This window comes from Kryptolebias marmoratus, linkage group LG11 (genome assembly GCF_001649575.2).
Source record: "Kryptolebias marmoratus isolate JLee-2015 linkage group LG11, ASM164957v2, whole genome shotgun sequence".
NCBI classification, from domain to species: Eukaryota; Metazoa; Chordata; class Actinopteri; order Cyprinodontiformes; family Rivulidae; genus Kryptolebias; species Kryptolebias marmoratus.
Window position 1 is genome coordinate 3,384,296 of NC_051440.1, and position 27,786 is coordinate 3,412,081.

Below are 27,786 nucleotides of genomic sequence, written 5' to 3' on the forward strand. Positions count from 1 at the left end.
GGGACTTGAACCCACAATCCCTGGCTTAGTAGGCCAATTCTCTGAAAGAGTTGACTAAAAACGNATGTCTTCGAAAATAGATGAATTTAAACACTGACATTTTCCCGTGACTTCAGATAAAGCAAAGATGTTACTTGATTTTCATAAAAGTTGAAGGGGAGCATGGCTACTTGTTTAAGGTACAAGGTAGACGGCCAGCGTTTAAGATTAGTAACTGACACCTGATTGACTCAAGGAATTTGTAAGATTTGAAGTTGGGAGCAGTATTTTTGGTCCTTTTTTTGTTGGAAAGATGAAAAGCTTGGTAAACGAGGGCACTGTGCCATTGATTGAAAGGACACAAAAACATAAGTAAACACCAGGCATTTCAGATTTCTTGTAGGCTTAGAAGCTTTACCCAAGGCAAGCAATGCTCCAGCGCTGATCTGATCCATATGGCAGCCTTAAGTACTCAGCCACACTGATGATCCTGATACTCTGCAGCTGCGGGTGATTGAATAGCCAGCCAATGGGAGAACAGCAACCAGCAACCAGGAAACAGACTCACAGAACACCACAGCCTGGATGAGGACTTGCGTCCATTTCTCCATAATTCATGCTCTACGACAGAGATCACGACTTATAATGTACTGATAACTATGTGTCATTTCAAAAAATGACCAGATTATCCATTTAAAGGAAAAAGCAGTGGAATTTTCAGTCTAAAAGTCAAAGCAAACACTTCACTTATCGTAAGCATCACAGTTAGCTTTGTGTGCTCTTTTTGATTCGGTAAGAAAAGAGAATTTGAAATAACCAGGAACCATCAAAGATCTGCAAGGAGGGCTGCTACTTCAAAGACAAAACAACCAATGTGACCTTTTCCAAAGATGCAGTTATCACTTGGTGACAGCCATGTGACTTTTTATTTTCTACTTTGTTATGTCAGTTTGAGTGAGCAGGTCTATATCTGCTGAAACAAGGGAGGGTAAGCTTTCAAACCTTTTCATGATGTACTTGTGTGTGCATTTTTCATCATACCTGCTTGATGTATTTGTAACTTTACCAATGTGAGTAAAGAAAGAGAAGTCTGTCCATAACTCAAGCTGGACCACAGCGGTGTAATTATATTTGGTCTTGTATTGTAAATATCTTGGGACTTACAAGGCTGCATTTCAAGCTTTTCCCACATCAGCTTTTTATAACATGTTCACCTTTTACCTTCTCCTGTGTCTTTCACCCAAGACCTTCAGAAAACATTCAGTCAAACCTGAATAAAATACTCCTTTGGTGTCCCTTTGAGATGGGGGCAACCTTTCTCGCACATTTTAGATCCTCTATTTATCCAGAGAATATGTTCTTAAACATGTTTTTTTTCTGTTTTTACTGCTCTCTGCTTTTGAACAACATTCACAGAGAAAAGTTTGACTAAAACATCATTTTCACCCCTTGATTTGCTGTATTATTGTCTAACCTCTTACCTATCATATCCAAAAGATGTACTGTATTTCTAGCAGCTAAAAACAATGTAAAACTTTACAAAAAAGTTGAGTAAAAGCTTCGGTTTATTTTAAGAATATACTCCTTTGTAAAAATGTCTAAAAATACTGTAAGAGAAAATCCAGGAGCTGAAAGCATCAATTTTCAGGAGCATCAAGAAAGATCTGTGTACCACAAATATGAAACAAGTGCCCCAAGAGATGGATTTGATGTTTTTTTTTTTAGTTGTTGTTGTTTACAGGCAGATTTCTGTTGTCTCTCTCTGCCCATGACATTTCACACCAAACATTAAAGGGTTGGTGAAAGGTATTTTTTTTTTAAATGGCTAATTGAAGCAGTACAGTTGGCTGGGCAGTTCATCCAAACTCTATCCTGAAAAACACAAGATCAAAGATCGCCAACTGGTGGCCAGAAGACCACGTCTAGGACACATACTGCACATTAAAACACACACACAAACACACACACACACACACACACACACACACACACACACACACACACACACACACACACACACACACACACATGCACACACTGAAGTCCTGCCATTCAGGATTCTACTGTTTAACTACGTATGTCACTGGAATGACAATATATAAATAGATTATAACATAACACTAAGCAAGTTAATTTGGGCCTAAATCTTTTATCATATTAATTATTTATTCTTATTTCTTCTTCTTCTGATAATTTTTCTAGTACTTCTTATGCACACTGAAATGGAAATAATGTACACTGGAATGGCCAACTACAGCATAGTTTTTGCTAAACAGGCAAGAATTTGTGATGCCATTTTGACAAGTGATATGTGGTCCCCCTTAGATTCTGCCAGCATGGCAGCAGACAGTGGATATCTGAGGACAAAACAACTAAACTCAGCCAACATGCCCAATGTTTTGCCATTGTTGTTATAAAAGTCGGAAGCAAAATGTCATGGTATTTAACTTTCTTCTTTGGAAATACTAGTCTAATACTAATATATTTTAATACTGGGATTGTTGCTCACTCTAGACTAGACTGCTAAAGCAGGGAGCTGAGGGAAGGCATGTACCAAAAATATACGGAAAATATAGCATTAATATTATTACCTATTTTCTTAAATAAAAGCCTATAGTTTGCAAAACCTATTTTACCTACTTTCTGAGTAAAACATTAATGTCTTGAAGTGTCTTCAAATGGTGGACGTTCTTCTGGGTCTTCATAATTGCAGCAACGATGTACTAATCAAAAGAAATGACTTTACAGACATAAGTTATTCTTGAACAGTAAGAGTTTATTCAAAATAACAGTCTGTGCCGAATCGGGACTTCTGGCCCAATCTGTGAAGATCCCCTGTTTCTCTGGGACTGCTTCTTGTTATTAACCTTTACCACACCCAGCTGTAGAACAAAACACACACACACACACGTCCCACTGGTGCGGACCTGAACAGTACGAATTCAAGTACATTCAATTCCCTATATGGTCATAAGCTGGGGTCTTCAGACGTGCAACAGATAACTTTCTCTATTCGTCTTCGTGCAGTTGCTTTTCAACAACGTGAGAGTAAGAGCCCACGATTCACTTCCTAAGAAGGGATTGTAGCTGAAGACAGTGTCTCAAAATGGGAGCTCAGGCCCCATCGCCTGATGGCACAGATGCAGACCAGTTACCTCAGTCTAAATAATGAATTACATATATAAGGCATAAATATTTTCAGAATTATGAGGAAAAATGTTAAATGATATTTTTAGTCGAAGTGCAGACACTTGGTTAGCCTAGCCAGGGTTCTGGTTAGATTAAGCATACATGTAAAGTACTGACCCACTTAGAAATTAAGTACTGGTTTGGCTAGAATGCTTATAGCACTTGATGATTTTATCATTGTAGTGGTAGCACAGCACCACTAATGCTTAACAGTGCCTGGTGGAAGGCTCATTATAATAATAACAACAGGACTCTTGAGTCCTGCTGCACAATATGCATGATATATGTCTACATAATTAAAATAAGGCTATTTCTATGTATGTTTGGACTGATGACACATCATGCAGCACTCACAAGGTTTTACAATGAGTAGTTTTGACATGTAAACAGGCATAGCACATGGCAAGATGGCTGCCTTGAATCTACATCAATTCAGTTCAGTTCAGTTTATTTATATAGCGTCAAGTCCCAACAAAAATTGTCTCAGGGCACTGTACAAAAACATTCACATACATGATAAAAGACAAAGAAAAACATGTGAATGATAGAAATAATTACAGTAGAGCAAGTAAAGACAGCAGCAGAGTGAAGAAATGTGGTCAGTTTGTCCTGCAGCAGTCTAAGCCTATAACAGCATACCATATTTTCCGGACTATAAGGCACACTTAAAAGCCTTCAATTTTCTCAAAAAACTACAGTGCGCCTAATTATTTGGAGTGTCTTATATATGTAAGAAGTTGTGAGGTATTAATACAACTTTGGTAAACTACAAAGCCACGTTGCTTGCAGCATTAAGGCTCAGTTATAGTCGTGCAGGGCTCTGCACACGGCACGCAGACCTGAGTGAGCGGTGAAAGCGTTTATACTTGACGCTTACATTGGGACAGACAGGGGGCTGTTTTGTTTTGCTTAATGCAGCTTTTAATCCGGTGCGCCTTATATATGACAAAAGTTTAAAAATGGACAATTCACTGACAGTGTGTCTTATAATCCAGTGTGCCCTATAGCGTGGAAAATACGATAACTAAGTGATAGCTCAGGAAACTCAAGCCAACCCTAACTATAGGATTTATCAAAAAGGAAAGTCTTAAGCCTAGTATTAAAAGTAGACAGGGTGTCAGCCTCACAGACAGAAACTGGAAATTGGTTCCACAAGAGAGGAGCCTGAGAACTGAAAGCTCTGCCTCCTGTTCTACTTTTAGAAACTCTAGGAACCACAAGTAAACCTGCAGTCTGAAGAAGTGCTCTGATAGGAAAGTATGGAACAATAAGATCTTTTATAGAAGATGGAGCTTGGTTGTTTAGAGCTTTGTATGTTAGAAATAAGGTTTTAAATTTTATTCTGAATGTGACAGGGAGCCAGTGGAGAGAAGCTAAAACTGGAGAAATATGATCTCTCCTCCTAACTCTCAACAGAACTCTGGCAGCAGCATTTTGGATCAATTGAAGACTTTAAAGAGCTTTTTGGAAACCCAGATAATAAAAAATTAAATTTGTGTCCATTCCAGTGTTTTTCTTGTTTAGTGCTTCTATGCTTCTGCTTCTTCTATTACTTTTTCTTCTTCTTCACATCAAAGGCTGACCACCGCAGAGTTGCTAAGAAAAATTTTGGCCTGAGTGGTTTTTTTTTTGGGTGACCCCTGCACTAGATGTTCTAAATAGATCATGTACAACAACAGTAGCTTTGAAGATGTGTGGAAATAGTGCTTCCAGGATGGTGAGCCCCTTTTGTCCAGGCTGAAATATCTCTGCAACCACAAGGCAGATTGCCTTAAACCTCAGGTCACAAGATAAACGAAAACCTCAACTACAACAGCAGGGTTGCTGTTTGTGTATAATTCAGCTTGAAGTTTGCTTTAGGAGTATTAGATCACCTTTTTTTCTAAATTTGTTTCATAGTCTGAATTCCAAGTAGAAAAACGTCCATTTCCATGGAAACTCAGCTGCACTTTGTGTTTCCAAATAATGGCATGCTAATTCAGAACCAGCATGTTAGCGTTGTCACTGGAACGATGTTATTATGTTCATGCTGTTATCGTGGTACTGAACACCCTGCTGGGCTTAAACACACCTTTGCAGCAGCTCAAGGTTACAAGCTATTTTCTCTTCTCTCTTTCTTTCTTTCTTTTTTTCTTTCTACTTGATTGACAGATTTTCACTTCAGTGGCCTTTCACTTGCACGTCATCTAATGTAAATTTGAACCCCCTGTCAGCTGAAGTCTCTCCTCATAAGTGTAATTTCAAATGAAGTGTCTGACATCCTCTTTTTCAGTATAGGGTCAGTAATACTCGGCATGACAAAGCAAATAATCGTTGGGAGCAACTTAAAAACTTAAACACATATGACCACATGCAACCTTTTAATCCTTGTCCCTTATTCCCAGAACTTTTTAAATGGAAAGTCTCCTATTCCCAAGCTTTCTGCTGAGATGCTGATAAACGGCAGTACATGCGACCCACCACACATGTGAATCAATAATGCACTGTGATATCTTCTTTTTAATCTCCCAAGTCAATTACATTGTAGCTGACAGGCTAATCTAAAAGACTGCATTACAGTTTGAGCGGCCCTTTGCAAAGAATACTCTCTGTGTGGAAGAAAGGGTTTCTGACTGTGGGAAGGAATCAGGGGACAGAAAGCAATGAAAAAAAAAGTTTCAAATTAAATTTGAGTGATATGCATGGAATAATTCACTCTTCATATGAAAATCAATATGAATCCATGTTTGCTAATTCCAGGTAGATTTCTGCTTCGTCAAAAGAGAGTGATGTTGGAATGATTTTTCCACAAACTACTTTAAGTGGAACAATTGATCACTTGTCAGCTATGTGCTGGAGTCAAGGATGACCTGGAAAGACAACAAGACAGTGGGGGTCAAGTAAATCTGGGATTAAGTTCCAACCTCTTTATTTCATATATATATATATATTAGCACTTATAGTTTATACTATTTCCTCCAGTTCAAAACAGAATCAATTTGAATTTCATTATGTAAAAAAAAGGAAAATGTTAAGGAACCCTTGTTTCATGGACTTGGTCACTTATTGTGAATATTCTGGTGTATTTGGACAAAACTGGGCATAATTTATATAGTAGATCACTATGGGACAAAGCAATTTTCCCTAGTGAGGTGTTCATATTTATTTTTATGTTAAGTGTTCAGAATTTCTAGTTATGTGAATATTGATAATGCATGCATTTTTTTAAACAAGAGTTGACATACAGTATATATATTTTATTACTAGAGTCAGTTTACAAGCAGTATGTTTGATATCCTGCAACAAACTTGCTAAATACAGTACACTACAAAGCTGACATTGCTGGAAAAGTAACTAGCTCTGCATCAGAAGAAAGCTTTTAAAAGCAAAAAGTTAGCTACATCTCATCAGAAATTAGCAACATGTTGCCATACAGGCTAGCAAGGGCCCACCAGATAAAATAAATGTTACCCATGAGGGTTTTCATTAAGAACATGTTGGTGGTGGATTTACATACAAGACAGTGTAACCAAAAATACAATTATTATTGTATTTATACGACAGTTTAAATACGTTTAAATAAGATATACTATCAATTTTATTTTAAAAACCCAAATATACGAATGTTTTGTTATGCCCATCCACCAAAAAACAAAACACCCCTCATTTTAATTCATGTTTACCCCATCTTTTAATCCAACACGTTCTACAACAAAAGTTTCAGTCACTGATTTAGGTATTTAAAACAACTGTAAAACATCAAGGCCCTTTCTACATGACACAGGCTACTTTTTAGTGGCTATTTTTCTCCATTTCTAAAATATTTTTTTATCTACACTATTTTAACAAAAAGAAATGTTGGAACACCCATGCCATGCCAACAGGTGATTAGAACGTCCACAATATTGTCACGTAATACAGAGGAAGAACATTCGTAGCTTGTGGAGTGTTCCATTTGTAATTGCATGTGGGAAATTCCAAGTTCCCAGACAGAAAACTCAACATACATATATGTATGTGATAGATATGGTATTCAAAACCCTAGTTTATAAAAAGCTTCATAGCTGAAGCCCACATAGACTCACCAAAAACTTTTAGCACCAAAAGTTTTTTAAAATATCCACTTTGGAAAGCATTTTTAAAATCCCATTTTTTCCATTAAAAACTCAAAAGTCTAGAAATACTAATATATCAGAAAACATCTGCTCTTAAAACTATCCAGAGCAGCATAAATAGGGTCTAAAACAACTGCACATAGAGGAAATCTCTTGCTAAAACACATTTAAAATCATGTTTGGTGTCAGTACATACATGCATTTTATCCATTTTTTTCATCACATTAACACTGCAGCAACACATAATTGCTCTTAAAAACTCCTTGCACAATTGCTATGTCCTGTCATGTGTTTTATCTTAAAAAAAACCCAAAACAAAATCAACAGGCAATCTGACATAGAAGCAAAAGCATCCGTAAATAATTTCTTAAATTGGAAACAAAGACAGCTACCGAGAGACAAAGTGCCAGTCGCAGCCTGCACCGGTCGTCTCCCTCATTAAAAGCCTTCTGTGGCTCAAGGAAATGCTGTGTTCCTTTACTGACTGGGCATCAAGAAGAGGAGCAGTCAGAGGTTATGACTAAGAAACAGCTTTGTGGAGAATGACATCCAAATCCAAATTAAGTTAATTGGAGGTTCTGCAGCGAGCCTATCAAGTCCTCACAGCATCAGGACTCCAGCAGACACACAGCAGGACAGTTCTGTGGATGAAATCCTGTGAGTTACTGTCACGCTTCTCTGTGCCTCGACCCTTCACTGACATTCAACCTACGTGGCATTTTCAGAAAAGGGAAGTAGAGTTCATTTGTATGGGGCGTAGTTTGGGCTAGCGTTTTAGGGAGAGGCTTTGGTAATGTTTTGATGAAACAACGAGGACAGTTGTGGGCTGGATGTCGTTATCTGCATGACCATAAATTCTTATTAAGAAAGTAAATTGACCAGTTGAAATCTCATTGGATGATTGCTATAGCACAAATGATGACATGTAGGAGCCAGATATCAGCCCCCTCCACCCTACTTTGATTTATATTCAAATGAGTTTTACAGAAAGAATTGAATTTCAAGTTATCTCTCTAGGGTTTGTAATGTTAATATTTCAGCTCATCCGCAATCTGAGAAATGTATCTGAGTATGATTCTCAAATTGAAAACAGGCAAGTAGAAACACTTTCTTTGTCAAAATGCGCCTTTCTGTTTTTCAAAAACTAATTAATTACACTTGGGACTGTTTTTGATTATTATTATTTTCCAAGACTGAACTTCAAAGTGGTTTGAATAAAAACCCAGCAGGGAAAAAGGTCAACTGTTTCCGAATGCACTCCAATAATTATGAGGTCCACCTAATAAACAAGTGCAACTATCAGGGACCTCTTTTTTTTTCACAAGTTGACACAATTTCACAAGGTTTTAATAATGCTTGTGTGATAAGCTTTTCTCAAAACGCAACAGGATTACAGCACCAAAGCCTTCTTATAAAGCCTGTCTTTAGAGCTATTTTCCTTGCAGCTGGTTTAAAGGGGCGTAATGACTTCACTGAGCTACTCTCTTCTGAGAGACATCTGTCTTTCAGGGTGGTTATTTAGACACAAGTTGCACTCAAAAACCCTGGTAAAGAGCCTTCTGCATCCAGCCTGATGGTTTACACCAATGACTAAAACCACTGACATGTATTATAACTAAATACAAGACTACAAACCGGACGTTGAAGCCACAAAAGACAAGCACAGATGATTAGGAAATTCTTTTGGCTGCATTTCCTGGTGCAACCTGGGCTCAAACTCGCAGCCTCAAGACTACAAGACTGCATCACTGACCACTGAGCAACCACAGCCAGGACATTTACTCGACCAAAAAATAAAAACAGACTTCAGATAAATGTTTTCAGGTATTGTTTTTGGTTGATTCATATCATTTTTATCTTGCTACTGGATGTTCAAATATGCATTTATTTTAAATGCGTTTAGTTTCAAGGAGGCTTAAAAAAGTGTCCTAGTGGGGGTAATATTTTTAATAAATGCCTTAATTCATAAGAAAATTACTGACACTTTTGTACTAACTAATATTACTATTAAGCCTACTAAATACATGCCATTTAAATTAATATTATTACTGATTATTATTCCTCTGTACATTTTGCATTACATTTCACTGTAACTTTGCCGACCCCCCCAAAATTGTTCTTAAGAAATGTTCTTGTTTATTGTCCCCCCCAATAATGAGATGGGATTTACGCCCTTCAGGCATACGGAAAACATAAGTTGGCCTGACCCAAAACAATTATTGTTATGTGAATCTGGCTCCCTTATGCTGACCTTGTCTGGCCAGCTATCTTCAATTTCTCCCTGGATTTTATGTAAACAAGATGGTCTGCCCCCTCCCTTGTCTAAGGACATCTGTGGATCTGCTCTGGGCTGGCTGATAAACATTCCATCATATTATTAAAGACAATGGCCTCTGTGACGTGATTCACGGACTTCTCTACAAACACACACGCACGCACACAACACACACCACATTGTCCTCCACTGTCTGTACACACACACACACATTTTCCATCGTCTCTGCCTCGTCTCTGTCACCCCACTCGCACTCCCTCTCTCCCTTCCTTCTCTACCTTTCTTTAGTTATCTTAGCAATTCTTATGTTGGCTGTCAGTGGGCCTTTAATACTATTAGTTAGCCTCTTGGTACCTTTAGTTTAGCATTATCATGTTTATCCTAGCATTTCTCATGTTGGCTGTTTAGCGGGCCGATGGTACTATGAGTTAGCCTCTTGTACCTTTAGTTTAGCATGATCATGTTTCAGTTTATGTTAGCTTATTTAGCCTTCCTGTACATTTTGTTTAGTTTAGTTTATCTTAGCTCATATTTTAGATATTTTTAGATTGTTAGATTCCTGATTGTTGTTTAGTTCAGTTTTAACTTTATCATGATTTCATTTAGATTATCTTAGCTACTATTTTGACAATCTTAACTCATGTTTAGATATGTTTAGTTTCATGACATTATTTAGATTATCTTATATTTCATTTAGATTATACATTCTGTATTTCTATCTTTGAGTTGATGTTTTTATCTGTATTTGATTCTGTTGTTGTTTCTGTGTTGTAAAGCACTTTGGATTGCCTTGCTGCTGAGAAGTGCTATATAAAAAAATTTCACTTCACTTCACTTTTTCACTTCAAGCTGATATTTTTTTCTTTGTCCACAAGATTCTAACAAAAATGCAGATACCCATGCCTAGCCATTAGGTGGTGAGAACATCCACATTGACTTTTCAAAATACAGAAAAAGAACATTCTTGGCTTAGCTAGAAATCTTCCCCGAACAGTTGTAGTTATTTCTATGACTTTGTTTTCATATTTCCTCTCAGTTATTAACCATTTGGCCGAGGGGACGGTGACAGAGAACTGAACTCTGATGAACTGAGCTTGGATGATAACAGCTGGTTTTGGACTTTGAAGGCCTTGGATTGGTTCCAGCTCGGAGTATGATCCCTGTAATATCACCGGCTCCGCTGCATCCTACCCCAGCACCATGTGTTTTTTACCCAAGCCCCCCACCCTCCTGCCTACTTGCACTGAGCGAGCGGTTTTTTAAGCGTATGCTCCTGTGTTTCTGAGTAAACATAGGGTCAAAGTTCTTTTTTTTAGCTCATCCTTCCTATTGTGTCTTTCTCTTCCAAACTGCAAAAGGTAGCGCGAGTGTCTTGCGAATGACCTGAACTCCTGTTTAACCCATGTCTGTAACGTATGTCCTTCTCCTGAACAGAGTGTTCTTAACTGTATTTTCGTTCCGCACTGCATTTCTGATGTTGTGTGTGAATGACAATAAAGCTGATTCTGATTCTGATTCTGATTCTGATTCATTTCAGCAAGCAATCAAAATTTTATAGCAATAGGATCCGGATAAAGAGAGACAGACAAAGAAAAAAAACAACTCCATTTTTGTTTTGGATTCTAGGACACAAAGTGATAATAGGCATGCACAAAACAAGCTGCTATGTCTTTGTATTTTAAGTTCACACAGATAGTGCACACTAAAAACAGAGCCTTGAAAAACTCCACTTTAGAAAGTGTTTTTTTTTATGTTTTTTTCCTCTTTGTGTGAATGGGAGGTGCATCACAGCAGAAAATCTGTTTTTCCCTGGGCCTAAAACATTAATAGGACACAGAATCATTTCCACATCACTTATTTCTGTAATGAAGGGTTTCATTACTTATTATGTTACACTTCAAATGCTGAGGTTTGAATAATTGAAAGAATACAAACAGAAACAGATTGAAATCTTTATTTGTTTGTAGGTGTTCTTGGGCAGTTTCTCAGCTGGTACTGATATGTCCTGTTAAAACAAATTGATGAAACATAAGTATTAGTGTAACTTATTTCTGAAATAGGGTGAAAAATATGAGTGTATTGTGATAGTGCAAAAGTGGCTTACCTCTCTCTTCCTCTCTGCAGGGTGTTCAGGCTAGTCATGGAACATCTGAAGCCTGGCTTCGAGGCGTGTACCAAGTAAAAAGGGTGTGTGTCCGATGAAGCCCCGCTTTGGAGCTTGTGTCATATTGAGCAAAATCACGTGATCAACAACAAACGAGGCCTCGCATTACATCTGCCACATCATTGCTTCATTTTGCGTATCATTTTTCAAAATAAAAGCGCTATGAACCCTGTTGCTTTGTGGGTTGTAGTAGATGGTTTGGTAGCGCGTCAGCAGAGCAGTTTTCATCAGCAGTGGTTGAAATGGAGCCGTCAAAAAAGATAAAAACCTCTCATATCTAGGATATACATATTTGTAATAATAAAACCAGAACTAGAACTCCCAGGAAGAGATGATTTTAAACAAATTTTGTTTTTCAGGAAGCAAGTTTCAAGCTCAAAGTATTCAGAGTCTGCCCCAACAATCACTCAATTCCCAATACACTAAAGTACAACATATCTTCATTGTCGAATAAGTCCATGACATAAAAGAAAACTCAACACAACCACTGATGGCCAAGGATTAGATTGGCTACAAATCATTTTAATAATTAAAACATGACAATTAAATATGATTTAATTGATTCTCCTGTTACTAAACATGAGTTTAATGAAAACATTGTGACAATATTGCATTTACAAATTTTTGAAAGTATGATCCAACTGAGTGACAAAGGTGTTACAGTTTCACCAGCAGATGTCACTAGTGAGTGATGAATGAAGCATCGAGTAATGAACCTTTTTGCAAAGCAAAGTGTTGGAAAGCTTCATTGCTTCATGAGGCTTCATTTGCCCATCACTAGTTCAGGCTAAAAGATTCCCTGGGGGCCTGAGCACTTTTTAAAGGTTCTGGAAGAAACCATTATGGATTGAAAGGGGGTTGAGGGAGTAAACACTGCACTTTAGATGTTTAAAACTGACGATTTATACTTTTATGAATGTTTTCAGAAATGTGTTTGGTAATAGATTTTGAATGTTAAATAAGGTATTTTGATATTTTGGTTATTTATTGTAGATTGTTAGTGTATTTATATATTTTTTATTTATCCTGTCTATGGTAGGTCTGTTATTGGGAGGGGGTAGTTGATTATAAAAGGCTGCTTGTTAACTTCATACAGAGAACTGCTGAGATCCATAATGATCTTCCCAGCAAGATTTTTGTGTCTGTCAACGTTGGAGAATAAAACACCCAGTGGGTCTGCACTCTTTTCTCTGCCTCAAGTCTCCTGTTTACTCCAGCTGCTCAGGTCATTCTAACAAACTCCAACCATAACTTATCAGTGGTTATTTTAATTAGTTCTTTCTTTTGTTTATTTATTCATTTCACCTTTTAGAAGATAACAATTTGAACTGTTGTATTTTGGGGACAAATTTAAACTCTCTTTTATTCAGCTGAGTTGGTTTCTATTACTAATGTATTCAATGACAAATGGAAAACTGCCAAAAAGATCAATAACAAGAATAAACTGAGCTATCATTTGTCAAGGCTGTAGTGTTAAATGTTTACACAGTCAGCTAATTGATTAAATAATTTATTGATTTGTTAATTAACAACCAACTTAAGCTGTGTTGTGAAATATTATTTCTGTAAAGGTGGTTAGCACTGTTGCCTCATAGCAAGGAGGTTTAAATCTCATCTCCTTTCTGGGTAGAGTTTGCATCTTTGCTCTTTGCATGCAGTCACAATAAATCCGGTAGGTAGTTTTTGATCAGTGTTTGAAAAAACTGAGGATGAAAGGAGTCATGTAACAATATAAAATGGATTTATTGTGAAAGGGAAATTCAACCTGGAGAGACTCACGACAAAGAAAAGCTGCAATTAAATAGTTTTATTTGACATGAATGACATGAGATATTTGGCGCTCAGACCTCGGCGGAAGACACGAGTGCCGACAATAGCAATGCGCTTCGTAAGAGAAGCTCAGGTTGAGCATTAAAGGCGTCTTCCCCGGGCCGGACACTGGTGGTGGAGGTCGAAGAGAGGAGGGAAACTAGGGGTAGAGAAGGGGTGGAGGTAGGCTGAAGTTCGGCAGGTGAGCGGATGAGGCCATAATGGAGGTCCTTTAAAAACAAATTCTTGCTAACTGATTGGATAAGCTGGAGGCACAGTCCAATGCTGACGGGCTGAGATGGAGGCGCGGTCTGATGCTGATAGGCTGGAGTGGAGGTGCTCGACACAGTGATTAGATGCAGATGAGGCTGAAGCAGGTCTTCCAGTTTGAATTTACGCCTAGGCTTCATTAGGACAAAAGGCAATAAGTCTTTGATGAAGGTATAGTTAGAGGTTAATATTGGATTCTCATGGTTGGTGATTTTCCTTGTAGGTCCACAGGAGGGGATTACCAGGACCTCCTGTTCAGTCCAGAGGGGGCTATCTCCAGGTTCCAGGTGGGGTTTTCTGACTGAGCAGGCAAGGAGAGCAAACAGGCCGAGTAAGTGCAGGCTAAGCTTGGTTCTATGGTTGACTGAGAGTGGCAGCTGATGAGGGTGTGGTAACCAATGTCCAAAGACTGAAGAAAACACAGGTAAGTGAACACACAAGTACTAGTTTCTCAAAGAGAAGATGAAGGTTGTATAAACAAATAACCAAGTGACTTTATCGGTCCAACAAAGAATCGTGACACAGCTCACCCTTAAATACGGTAGGGAGACTGCCCCGGGAATGCTTACACAGCCTTCGCTCTGGAATGAGGTTATTAGTGGAATCAACAGAAAACACAGCCAAAACAAACAGGAATCCTGATACATGCACTGTTTTTATTCAAGTATTCCAGTTTTCTTTTGCAATCCAAAAGCATGCATGTTAATTGAAGATTCTAAATTGCCCTTACATTCATGGGAAAAAGTACACCCTCTGTTTTACGATAAACCCTAGAACCCTTTATGATAAAAATAAACTGATCTTTACCTTATTTACCATACCAGGTATAGATGCTGTGAGGACTTGTACAAAAACACACAACAGATTCCACCATACCATTGTTTATTTAAAAAATAAATACAAATAAAGCTGAAAAGAGAAATTGCAGAAACCCCAAGAGCTCCTTCTCAGACTGGACGCAAAGCCATCTGTCCAACGGTGAAAAAACTGAAGCAACATTGTAGAGAAGAGTGGTCCAAAATTCCTCCACAACTATGTGTAGTGGTAATAGTTTTCAGGTGAGGCGCTCCGGTTGGGTAAAGTGGGCGTGGTATAAAAGAAGCTGTTGTATTCAGTCGGACACATGTCCTTCTTATATTCCCACTGTGTGGCTGACGTCCTGTGGGTTCTGGCTGTAAACAGCGACAGATTGCAAGTGTGGTGCATGCTGCATTGGTTTTCTGGTGGTAGGTGTCCTCTCTCTCTGCGTTACAGCTGGTCTTTGTTAGAAAATCTAAATTTGAGTGTGATCCTAAGTAAAACGTCACTGCGCTGCTCTTCCCCTCTTCCGCGTTCTACGTGCGTGTGTGCTTGCGGTTGTGTGGGTCAGCAGGTAAGAAACTAACAATCATTGTAAGCTCGAGTTTATTGCAGTTTGTTGAAATGGTGACGAATTCACTTTCATAGGTCTCCCTTCATAGGTCTCCCCCATATCTGGATCTCTGCTGTTCTGTTTCTCCTGGATTGCTGCACAGCTATCTGTCTCCGAATTTGGACTGTGGTAGAGGTCATCCGCCTCCAGGACGTGGTGTTTGCGGTGCGACATCGGCGCGCCCAGTTCGTCTCCTGCTGTGGCGTGACCAGAGAGCCACACCTGGTTTTTATGATATTTTAACTTGTATTCTGTCCTTTTTAAGTTGTTTTTTATTTATTTTGTTACAGCCCATTTCATTCTTCTTATATAATCGTTCATTTATTTGGGCTGAAATTGTTTTTCTGTTGTTATTATCATTATTTGTTTTTTTGTTTGCTGTGCTTGGTGGATGCTGTCCCTATAGTGGCCCCTTCTGCCGGTAACCTCAGATACTGTGGCTTTTCTTTTGTTTTATGGTGGTTTTAACCAAGTCTTTTTAAATAATTTAATGAATTGCCATGTAATTCTAAACTCTGTCTCAGATGTTTCAAATACTTGCATCTCTGAATCTGCGTGCCTTACAAAGAAGGTAATATTCTTTGGATGAAATTCCCAGGGTGGGGTTGTTAAGCTACTGTTGAAGTAAGGATTTTCACCTGCTTTCCCTGGTCCTTTACCTCACCCGAGTTCTTGATGGAAATGACCGTCAGGAGACAATACCTTAAGTTTAAGATTTATTTGATCAAAAGCAGAGAGAAAACACCGGTTATTACAAAGATAAAACCAAATGCATTTGGGAGACAATCCTCAAATGAAATGTGGGAAAACACATCACCTCAAAGTGTCAGCAAAGTGCCCCAAAGATCGTCTGAGGAGACAAAGGATGTTCTCTGGTTTTTACTACTTGAGCCCCCCCGTCCAGAGGGTGGATCACTGCCTCCCTTCTCTGGAGGTCAAAGGGCAACTCCTTCCCCCTTCCTGGTTGGCACGTCCGTGGCTCACATTGCAGGGTGTCTAACACCTATCTCTCTCTTTCCAGATAAACTAAACTACTACTTGTTAAAGCTTTTAAAATGGTGGCTAAATATAAAATGGTGATAAACACAAATTAGATAAAGATATAATAATCGAATGTTAAATAAAGCATGGGAGAATAAATACAAGGCCTTCTATTCCACAACATTTAGATTATATGCAGAACTGCTGCTCGTCTTACGATCAAAATGCTGTTTAAGCGAAACTTTGGTTTTGTCCACCTCAACACTACGTATTTCTTTTTTTGTCTATGAACTGAAACACTATAGCCCTTAATTCTGTCTAGTGTCGCCACATATGTGAGAGACTGTTAAAATCAGACAGAAAACCACTACTGAGTTACTCCTACTACTCCTTTAGCAGAGTTATTGCTGCTAAAGGAGGTTACACAAGCTGCTGGATCATGGGGTGGACTAAGTTTTTCACACACAGCTTTTCAGTTTTGTTTTTTGTTTAATAAATAATCAGATGGTGGGTTTTTGTATACTTGAGGTTGCATTTACATCATTTCAAACCAGGTGAACACCAAACCATTTTTATTATGTCCTGTTAGGTTAAACTCTAGACTTGACAGAGGGTGGACTTTCTGTTCCCCCATGGCAGTATGTGTGCGTGCATGCGCAGCTGTTTGTGACAGGTGTTTTTGTGTTGTCCTAGTGATGGACTGGTGACCTGTTCAGAAGGGTGTGTCAAGCCTCTTGCCTACTGATTACTGGAGATAGGCACCAGGTCTCTGTGACCCAGAAGAGGATTAAGCAGGTAGAAAAAAGGATGGATGAACCTCCTCGTACACTTTCACTTATTTCTTTTCACTTTTCTGCAGACACTCACACTTTATGTCAGCAGATTGCAGGCTTTAAGTAAAAATTCCATGATGTACGACATTTCATCTGACTTGTGTGAAGGTGAGTTTGTGTAAGTTTGTACTCTAAAATGTACCCTTTGAAAAACTATATATTATGTCTTAAATTTGAATGGGTTGTTCAGTAAGTCTCATTTTCTCAATATGAAAAGCTGTTACTCTGGAGTTCAGGCAAGGGGTGTCCAGGTTTGAATTTACAATTTGACTTCTGCAAACTCTAACCAATTAAAACTGAGAGACTGTGATTGATATAGACTTCAAAGTCAAACTGACATGGAACCTATTTCATTGCCTACATTATAGCTTCTCCATACCCTGACATGTAACTGCTTTAAAATGTGGCTCTGCCACTTTGTGATTATACACACTTCTAATGTCTTTCCTCTAAAAATGTTTGCTGTTAAATGTTTATTAATTTCCCACTTAATAAACTAGTTATTGTACATTCAATAACTTATTTTGCTTGTTATTAAAATAAAGAATCACCATGCTGACTTGTGGTCTAAGTTTCTACCTGCAGAATGAAAGACATATTGCTACATGGTGTCTAATAAATAATAAATAAATATTACTCGTGAGAATTCTGCGTTGATCTAATAAAAAGCACTATACAGGTTGGGTATAAATGTAACAGATGTAGTAAAATACACCTCATTCTGTTAAAAAAGTTATAGTTCTTTTTATCTGTCACAAACATAAATGTGTTTCTTTAGGTTGGCGAAGGAACACTGAGTTTTTCAACCCGACTGATCACACTGTGGAAGTAAAAGTCAGGGAACATGGGACACTGGAGCTGAAGTTGAAAGGCTTTCAGGGGTGGATGGGATTTGCCCTGAGTTCTTCAAGGCTCTGGATGCTGTTGAGCTGTCTTGGCTGACATGCCATGCAACAATGTGTAGAGGTCAGGAACAATGTCTTTGGAGTGGCAGACTATGGTAATAGTCCCTGTCTTTAAATAAGAAGACCAGAGAGTAAACAAACTTGAGAGGGGTAACACTCCTCAGGCTCTCGGGGAAAGTCTTTGCCAAGGTGCTGGAGAGGAGTGTCCCATATGATAGTCGAACCTCAGATTCAGGAGGAGCAATGTAGTCTTTGTCCTGGAACACTGGACTAGACATTCGAGGGTTCTTTTGAACTCAGTCCAGTTCAAGATGGACCAGGTTCCCTGTCAGCTGGTTCCAGTAAAAGTTTTAAGTTCTGCCCCTTCCATGTAAACAAATAGGGCATTGTCCAGGTTTAAAAAAAAAAAAGTACATCTCAAATAATTTTTTTGCAGATGTTGAGTCTTGTTGATACATGTAGTTCTTATCTTGTCGCTGTATGTTCAAATATTAATTTTTCTAACACATTTGCTGTCATTAGTTATTTCTTGCTTTAAAAAGCCCATGTAACATTATGTTTGGGGGAGTAGGCAGGACTTAAAACCTTACACCCCTAATGAGCAGATGCTGGTATCAAAAATACAACATGGCAGCTTCCATAAACCATTCTGCCAGCTACTACTTCTAACAATGAGAAAAGATTGGGACATTTGTTCTATTAGTGTAATATGTCTCTTGTGATGTTTGATGGCATTGTGCATAATACTATTTGCAAGGTTTGACCAAAATGGCTATAACTCCATCATTGCTCAATATAAGGTGATATGAGTTTAAAAATGCTGGCATGAATGAAAGGCAGAAGACATGCATTTTTTTAAAGAATGCTAGGCCTTTAATTTAAAAAGGCTTTTTATCACCTGCCACCGAAGGCAGTGATCATGTTTTTGCCCATATCTGTTTGTGTGTTGGTTTGTCTGCACCGTCAATAAAATATTGTGAAATATTCTGAATTGTGCAACATCTTTGCTTAAAACCTTAGCATTAACTGTTAGTGTTAACCCTGTTTGTTAGCAAATTATTTCACAAATTACAGAACGAATTTTAGTGAAACTTAAAAAGTAATTCTTTGCTGTAACTGAATACCTTTTGAAATCGAGCCAATTCAAGATGTTTGCCACAACTGATCGACCTTCGCCTACACAAATAATGGCTATAACTCAGATGAAATAATAAACCATAACTTCAGATACTGATATATAGTTTAGTGTTGTAGTTGCTTAGAGTTATTTACAACACATACTCCAAGCACTAAGAGGTCATGGGATATATTGGTATACATGAGACTGCACATAATGTTATTTTCAAGGTTTAACCAAAATGGCTGCAACTCCATTTCTCATTTCTCATAAATTGGATAGTTTTTGGTTCATTGTGCTGACGGAGTTTTCAAGCATGATTTTTAATTCATTAATTTGATACAAGTTCTGATGTTATTTGATCATCTTTCTGTTTTTTTTTTTTTTTTTTTTTTGAGTACTTTTTAAAATTTGGATATTTCAAGCAGAAGCAAACTTTCAAAACAATTTCCGCTATCCTCTGTGTGTTCAGTCCTCCCAGAGAAAAACATATCCGAGTGGCTTGTACATGGGTATAATTAAGATGTGAGACCGCGATAAGACATCCCTCAAAAAGCATACAAACTGAGACAACATGAAACAGCACTGTTTAATTTATGAATGTGCCTTTCAATGACTGAAGATGTCCTCAGATGTTCTTTCGGAAGAAAAACACACGACTCGCCATGCAAATGAGACGACAACACAAACAAATATGTTAGTCTCCAGGATCACCACATATCGCACAGAACCAGACGCTTAGATTATCCCAACGTCTGAACAAACATGCCCTCCTCTTCTTTATTCATTGCTTTTCCCTTTAGTTTGTTGCCTTGTTTGTTTGTGCAAAGAGTATTATTTTGTTCCAACAGTTATCACGCCCACATTTTCAAATAGCAACCATCTCAAACGGACTCGATGGCTGTAGAGGCTCTGAAAGATGTGCTTTGATTTGGGCAGAATGACACTAATGTGCCATTAACCTTCTGCAACAGCAGAGAAAATTATATGTATCTATTTGGCATGAAATGGTCGAAAAAGGAGCGAAGATTAGCTCAATGACACATTATTCGCCTTGGGGAATCATTGTTCTTGTTTGTGATTAGGCGATGAAGAAACTGCTGATTATTGGTTAATAGAAACGCTGCAGAACTTAGAGCTGAGTTGTAATTTTCACTATTAGTATCCCCAACATGCAAGTTTTAACCTTAACTTTTCTGATTACTGTGTGTTTTTTATGTGCATATCTTTTGCTTTATTTTTCTGCTCACTTGCGGTCCCCCGTAAACATTTTCCCTGCGTGCACACCCTGTCAACAACATAACGATACTTTTCTGCAGCACAGCTGTCACACTCTTCACCTGCAGACAGAATAACAAATGAATGACTTTTTCTTCTGTGGTTTCTGTTGTTTTTCGGGCCAAGAAGCCTTTTAATTTTTTCCCAACAAAACTGGCATAGCAATGGAGGCCAGCATAATGGATTCCAGAGGGATGCTGTGGAATGAAGTGTTGAATTCTGTAGATCATCACTGCTGAGGCCACCAAGGGCTTGTTATGTTTGTGCTGTACAAATAAAGTTTGAGCTGTTGTGGTTTCATCATTATTATCTGCCACTCTGAAGGAACTACAAACAGCTCAGGCAGAGCTAATTGCAGCACAGAAACCATTCATTTGGTACAAGCTCAGAACCGAAAACGAAACAGGATATGAGGAAAACAATTCTTTACTTCACTGCTGAAAGTATGAACCAAATATATATTTTTGTGTGTGTCTATATGTTTTTATTTCGGATTTACTTTGGGCCCTCATGGCCTTTTTTACCAGTACGGGAGACAGAAAAATATGTGTCAGGAAAACATACCCCCAAACTACTGGAACTGAGCTAATTTGGGGCTAGTAACTAAATAAAATCAAAGAGATACAATATTTTAGGAAGGTGACGTCAACATGTCACTATGACCATAATATGGTCCAACAGCATCCACTGTATTGATGAGATTATTTAAAGAGCAAAGATGTGTAAAGGATCACGACTATCTTAACAAGAGTATGATCAAATTGTTTGCAATGTTTTACTCTGGGTACGTTCTTATGTGCAAAGGGGAAAAGTACAAGCTCTAAAACCCCCTTCATATGTCCTGGGCAATGACATAAAACATCAGGCAGAACCTGGATGGTCTTGGTGAGGTCTTTAAGAGATGTATACACCGTGGCCTACCCATAAAGGGTGATAGAGTCTAGTAGGTCACAAAACGTCCGTAGTGAGATCATGTTGGTTTGATTTTGTGGTAGCAGCATGTCAGGATCCTGGGTGGACAGTGGTGGACACATGTGCCTCGGTTGTTGAGAATTCTGAAGCAGGACTAGCCACGTCTGGCCTCATACCCAGATAATGACCTTATCCTGCCCACAAAACTCTGGTCTTGCTTCAAGTAAATTAATGCAAATTAATTGTGTCCTGCTGCTGCTCTCGTAACAACCAATAGGATCGTGTCACACTCTCCACATGCCAAAAAATATATATATACTGTGTCAAGCTTAGCCCTCCTTTATTCAGCTTTTGGACACAAAACAATAAGAACTTGTTCTCATCGTGGTCAGACCTGCTGGACCTAGTGCAGATTTGATACCTGTAGAGGTAGTGTCATGCTAGTGTGGCATGATATTTTAATGTGTAGCTGCATCTTGACACATTCCAGTCTTGCCAGAGCAGGTCTTGAGCGTGGTCCACTTGTGGGTTTGTATGGTGTAGTTGTGATGCTGACATATTGAGCACGATAAGGGCACAGAAAAACATCCCCAGGATGCAGAAAATTGGTGAAAACCTATTTGGTGGGTACTAAGAGCATAGAGGCATCTTGACTGCCTTCACATTGAAGGAGGTTTTCCAAATTTGCTGTGATCCAGCCTTGTTCTTGTAGGTTGTGTAGGTAGAGGATGTGGAGAATGCAGCAGACTCTTCATCCAGGGTGAAGGGGATGTAAGCTCCAAACCTCAGACGGCACTGGAACAAGAATAGCCTTTTGTCGATTTCTGACTGAACTTCATGGACAAGGAGTTATTTTGGAAAAGTTTTCTAAAGCTTTACAACACAATTACATTCACAAAATGCTAATGTACAAAAAAATAAACCTTATGGTACTCTTGTCAAGATGTTGCATTTACTTTTTTTGGGATCAAACCTCGTCTATCTTGTATGGACAAGTCATAATGTTATGACTTACAGAAAAATAATACTGTATGTTCATCTTGAAGTCAAAGCTTTAATTTGCTGCTCTCATTTTTACTGAAACTGACCTTTATTTAAAGCAGCTGTCGCTCTGGGTTGTTCACTGCACAATCATACACTTTAAACTGTGTTTGAACTACATGAATTTAATTGCCACTAACTCAAATAAGGTTTATTAATATTCTCAGCCATCACTTGAGTACTGGTAGAAAACAGAACTATGTTGCAATTTGCAGTTTGCTGTGTGCGTTTTTATAAACTTCTGGTCAAGAGGCAGCCGTGCTTTTTCCTGTGGGTCCTAATTATGAGTTAATGCAGGCCTGATGATGTAACTTAATATGATCTTTTAGATAAATATGTAGGAGCTACAACAAAAAAAGGAAAAAATATTTTTTTCAAAGCATTTTCCCATAACCCAGACATAAATTACAAGTCCTTCAGATAAAGCTTATAGCAGCTCCTAAAGCTGTGTTCATGCATAAAAACTGATAGTAAGGTTTGGTGAGGTACGACTCTCTCCACTTCATACATACAGCACTTTTAACAATGGCAGATACACTGATAAACCTAAATCATGCTGTCATGTCTTGGCTTAAAGAGACAGTCATGAAGTAAAAATTACATAGTGGATAAGTCTCTTAACCCAGTGGTTTTTAAACCTTTTTAAGAGAATACTAAGACCAAGTATCACCTATTGCCACAGACATTAAAAACCAGTGGTACGTATTCATACCTGACATAAATGAACAAAACTGCCAAACCCATAACCATAATCCTGGTTGAAAGGTGGCCCTTTTTCTGCCTCACAACAAATAAATACAAGTTTCAGATAGCTTGAATCAAAGGTCTTTGTTGTTTTGCACCTTTTGTTGCTAACAGATCCTAATGAACTTCCAAACACTTCAGCTTTCAACTCACAAAATAAAAGTAGAAGACTTAGACCCCAAATATTGCTTGTTGACGTATATAAACATTGCCAATAATCCATTTGAATAAAAGAGGCTGATTAACCATTACGTTATTTAGCACATATTTTTGACTACCACAGTTTTAGAACCATGGTCTGAGGCTTTTTGTTATAGTGACAATAAAACAATAAAAAGGGTAAAGGGTAAAGACACACGTGCCATGCTGTGCACAGGCAGTGATCAACCTGCTGTCTACCATCAGAATACCATCAGAAATGCATAATGAAAGGTAATTAGACTTATAACATCTAAACATTTTCTGCCTGGAGCTGTGATGCATGAATGGCCAATCAGTGATAGCTTCTGTTTGCCTTAATTACTCATTATAACGGGAGATTCCTTGGTTAATGAGATGCACTGGACTGTTGTGTTTTCTTTTGCTTTTGCATTTAATCATCTGATTGTTAGTTTAAGGAGCATGTTATTATTTGTTCCTCTCTCGTCTAAACATTATGTCATTAGACTTGGCTTGTTGTAAAGACAAGCTTGCAAGTCAAAAACTCGATCAAAGCATTTACCTCATATGACAGAAAACCCAACATTTTCCGTGACCTAATATAATTTACAACCCTGTCTTATTTGCCTGTAAATGCCTTGTGTTTCTTTGGTGTATTGAGATGTGTAACTGTACAAAAATAATGTCACAGCATCGCCTGTTTATGTTTCTGATACTTGAGCATACATGATGTGATCTTCAGCAATGCCAGGTTGCCATGGATTTGTTGTTCATGTCAAAATATTCTGTAGCATGAACGTTGCACCTTTGAAACATCACAAACATACAATATACTAAAAAAAGTTACATAGCAGTGACTCAACAAAAAACAAAAGACAATCTCATGCTACATTTTGCTAACGATCTGTCTGCACTGTCCTGGTATTGCGAGGTACTTTAAGTGTTTTATGCGTTATAGTTGTTGGCGTTACTTGTCTTTCTTATCCATCTGTTAGAACTTCAGATCAGCTGCATATGTTAATATGACGATGTTCCCAATATGTGATTGCTGCTGTGAAATATTTCAAAATATGTGAAGTTATTAGAGTACAAACAACATCCACGCATTATTATTTCAGTACCAGTTGTGTTCTGTGTCAGGTCACATGATGGATCCTTACATAAGACCAACATTTTTTGCTTGTCGTCCATTCCACAAAAAAAGGTCTGGAAGAAATTGATGTATGCCAGAGAAGATCACCACAGCAAAACAGCACCTTCAGTTTACCACTCACACCTGCTCCTCATATTCATTAGTCTCAGCTGTTTCTATTTGCAGTCATTCTTTCCAGCCTTCTTATACTGTACTAGTATATTCTATATACTGGTTCTCATTCTATCTGCAGTCTGTCATACTGCTTGTTCCTTGCATACTCCTTGCAGTTAGTTCCCTTTTTTATTGTTTACTCCCCCGTCAGCTTTTTGTTTATAAGTTTGTAAGCATCTAGTCCTTGTGCAAGTCTGCATCATTGGATCCTAATCTCTATAATGCTTGGCACTAAGAGGCAAAATTGTAATTGGAAGAGTAAAACTTTGAAGTAACATGTTGATATGTTGGGTCAACGTTTAAAGGTCCTAAACCCTTGAAGCCATAAGAGCACAGCACATTTATGCTGCTGCAATGTACTATGTCAAATGCACCCACCCCAACAAAGTTTTTAGAACTTTACAGAGAGACAGAGAAAGACCTCCAGCCTTGAGTAAGACATTACAAAGCTGAACTCCCGCTGAGCCTGAGCTTGGGAAAAAAAGGGACAAGTGACGTGACAAAGGTTGACATCTCTGAAGGCACACAAAATCTGCATCAGTGTCAACAATGAGGCCTGCAGTTATATCAAGCCACAAGCATACCACAACATTTACTTTGTAGTTAATAAAATGAGCTTTAAAGAAGAGCACAATATGCAGAGAACTGTAAAATCTAACACAATGTCTTTATCATGCTTTCAGAAACATGCTTCATCCAGATCAGATAAAAGTACATCATTGCTTCATAGGTTTGTCTGTTGATTTTGAAAACCATTTTTCAAAACAAGTTTTAACAACAAGACACAACAACAAACAAATAAAGTCCATAAAGATGTATTATTTGCAAAAAACTATGAATGCAAAAAAAGTGATTTCTAGGTTGGTGGGCAGATGATGTTTGAAAGTAGCAGCTGAATGAGCTCAAAAACAAATTTTAAAAAATGAGTGACAAAGCGGAAAACTGTTGGATGACACCAATGTTAAATACGGTATGTAGCAGCTTTTGGTCATTTTCATGGTGCTAACTAAAGGAGCCTGAAGCACTTTCAGGAACCCCAAAATGATACAAAACCCACACTGTGTGCGAAATATCTTTGTGTCGCATGAAGTGATCCCTTCTTATTTGACCTCTGACCTACACTTATCTTTCCAGCAACTATATGTGTGAAAGGTCATTCTGTTATGACTGAATTCCTGGTATTGTTTGGATAAGTTGTTTTCCAAAGTTTCACATACTCTGAATATCTTATCAGCAGTGACAGTGTTCTTACACTTCTTATAAGAGTAACAAAAACATGATTATGCAAAGATGAAATCTGTTCTTTTATTTGTAAAATATTTTGAAATGCATAAAAAATGAATGTTGATGATTTATTTGTGAATTTATCTAATAAAAAAATAGTCAAATGGTTTATCAAACTTTGTTGCTTCTGTCATACTAGGAAACAGTCCAGTATCCTCTTTTGAACAAGAAAAGATAAGTTCTGTCTGTGCAGACGCTCAAGTTCCTGATCTTGTCAGATCCTGAGTGTTTGACAATGATTTGACGTCTCATCACTTTTGATAAAAACTTCAGACCTTGACTCTTCATTCAGGTTGTTTGTGTTTGTCTTCATCTAGGTTCTCTCTCTCTTACTCCCCTCGTTGTATTTTGTTTAACCTAACATTAAAAGCATACATTTTGTCTAGAATTGTCCAGCAGTAGAAAATCTAAGAAAAGCTAAAGTTAACAAGAACCATTTGTAGCTTTAAGAGATAAGTCCAAGTTAAAAATTGCTCATAGACTCCATGTCATCTCCAACTTCAGGCTCCATAAGCTGAAGAGTTTCAGACCATTTCTCAAAGTCATTACTACAACCTCGGGTGACGATCAGTGTTGGATGAAACGCTGATCGTTGTCAGTGGACTTTGGGCCTCAACCTGTCTCCTCTCTGTGGTTCTGCTGAGGTCCGGTCAACTTCTCTGGAGTCACTCAGAAAGACAGTGTGACAGCTGATCACACAGCCTCGATCCGGTAAGGCACCTCACAGTCTTCACTTCTGGTACAAGAAATCAATGTTTGGTTTGACACTTTAAGCTGATTCAAGATGATAAACAATATGTTTCAGCTCTAATCTGATCCTTTTTCACACAAACAATTAGGCAGAATTATTACCATTCTTCTGACCTAAATTCAAAAGTGAAAAACGCATCAAAACAGTATAAACTGTCCAAATTCTTGCTTGTGTAAAACCTAAAACGTAGATTCTAACCTCACACATCTTGTTCAAAAGATTCTGATTAAACAAAATGTATATTTATATTCCTTCAGATCATAAAGGGTTAATTCCTGCTCCAGAGCGTTATGAATCACTCTGAAGTAAATATAACTGTTTAAATTAGGCTAAGATAATTCAGAATACTTATGTGATGCTAAAATTTACAATACTATTCCAAATTTCTTGGTGTTAATTTTTTGTTGCTGTTGTGTTGATTTATTTTGTTAGTTGATTGTATTTTGATTTATTTTAGTTTTGTAATTAAATATTTTAAAATCAAACTTGGTCTGTTTAAAGGTAATTTTTATTGTAGAAGCTCCTGCACGATTCACCTCTCAGTTGCTAAGATCTGATTAATAAGTGTGAATAACTCAAGTAATCTGAAGGTTTCTGACATCCTTTAAGATACAGTTCAGTCAGTTACTGATTGATAAAATTGATTTGGTGGCTCCTTTTAACAAGAGCTTAAAACAGTAGTAAAAGTAAGTGCACACTTAGATCATTCTGCTACATCTGGTGCCACGCTGTGATTAAATACAAAGTTCTCAATAAATGGTATTAGATTATACCTAATTGAAAAATATTTGAAGACCTAAAATTGATTTATCAACCATGTATGAGCATTCTAACATCTTAAAAGCATCTGTGAACTGGTGATACTGCTGTGTACTCAATTTGTCACTGCTTACTATGAATTGTGACAAAGCTTTGTCTATATTTTAGTGGTTTTAGAGATTGTCTACTTTTTGTAACCTCAAGTGAGGGACGCCCTGCTAAGAGTATGTGTTCAGACAGTGCTAAATTATTAACTGCTGTTTTGCTTTGTTTATGGTTGAGACAAAGGTCTCTGTTGTTTAGCTCAAAGCTAAGGCTTCCTTTTTTTGTATGCATTATTGTGTATTTTGCTTCACAAACATTGGCTCTTAGACACAAGTATGTTCTGTGCTAATTCTGGTCGTTAAGGTTATCTGCCATGGTTCTAATTGACAACTCACCAAAATCTGAGCATTAAATTCCACAGAACAAAGCCTCACTTTTGTTTGTCTTAGTTTACTGGAAGCTAACAGGTACTATTTTGTT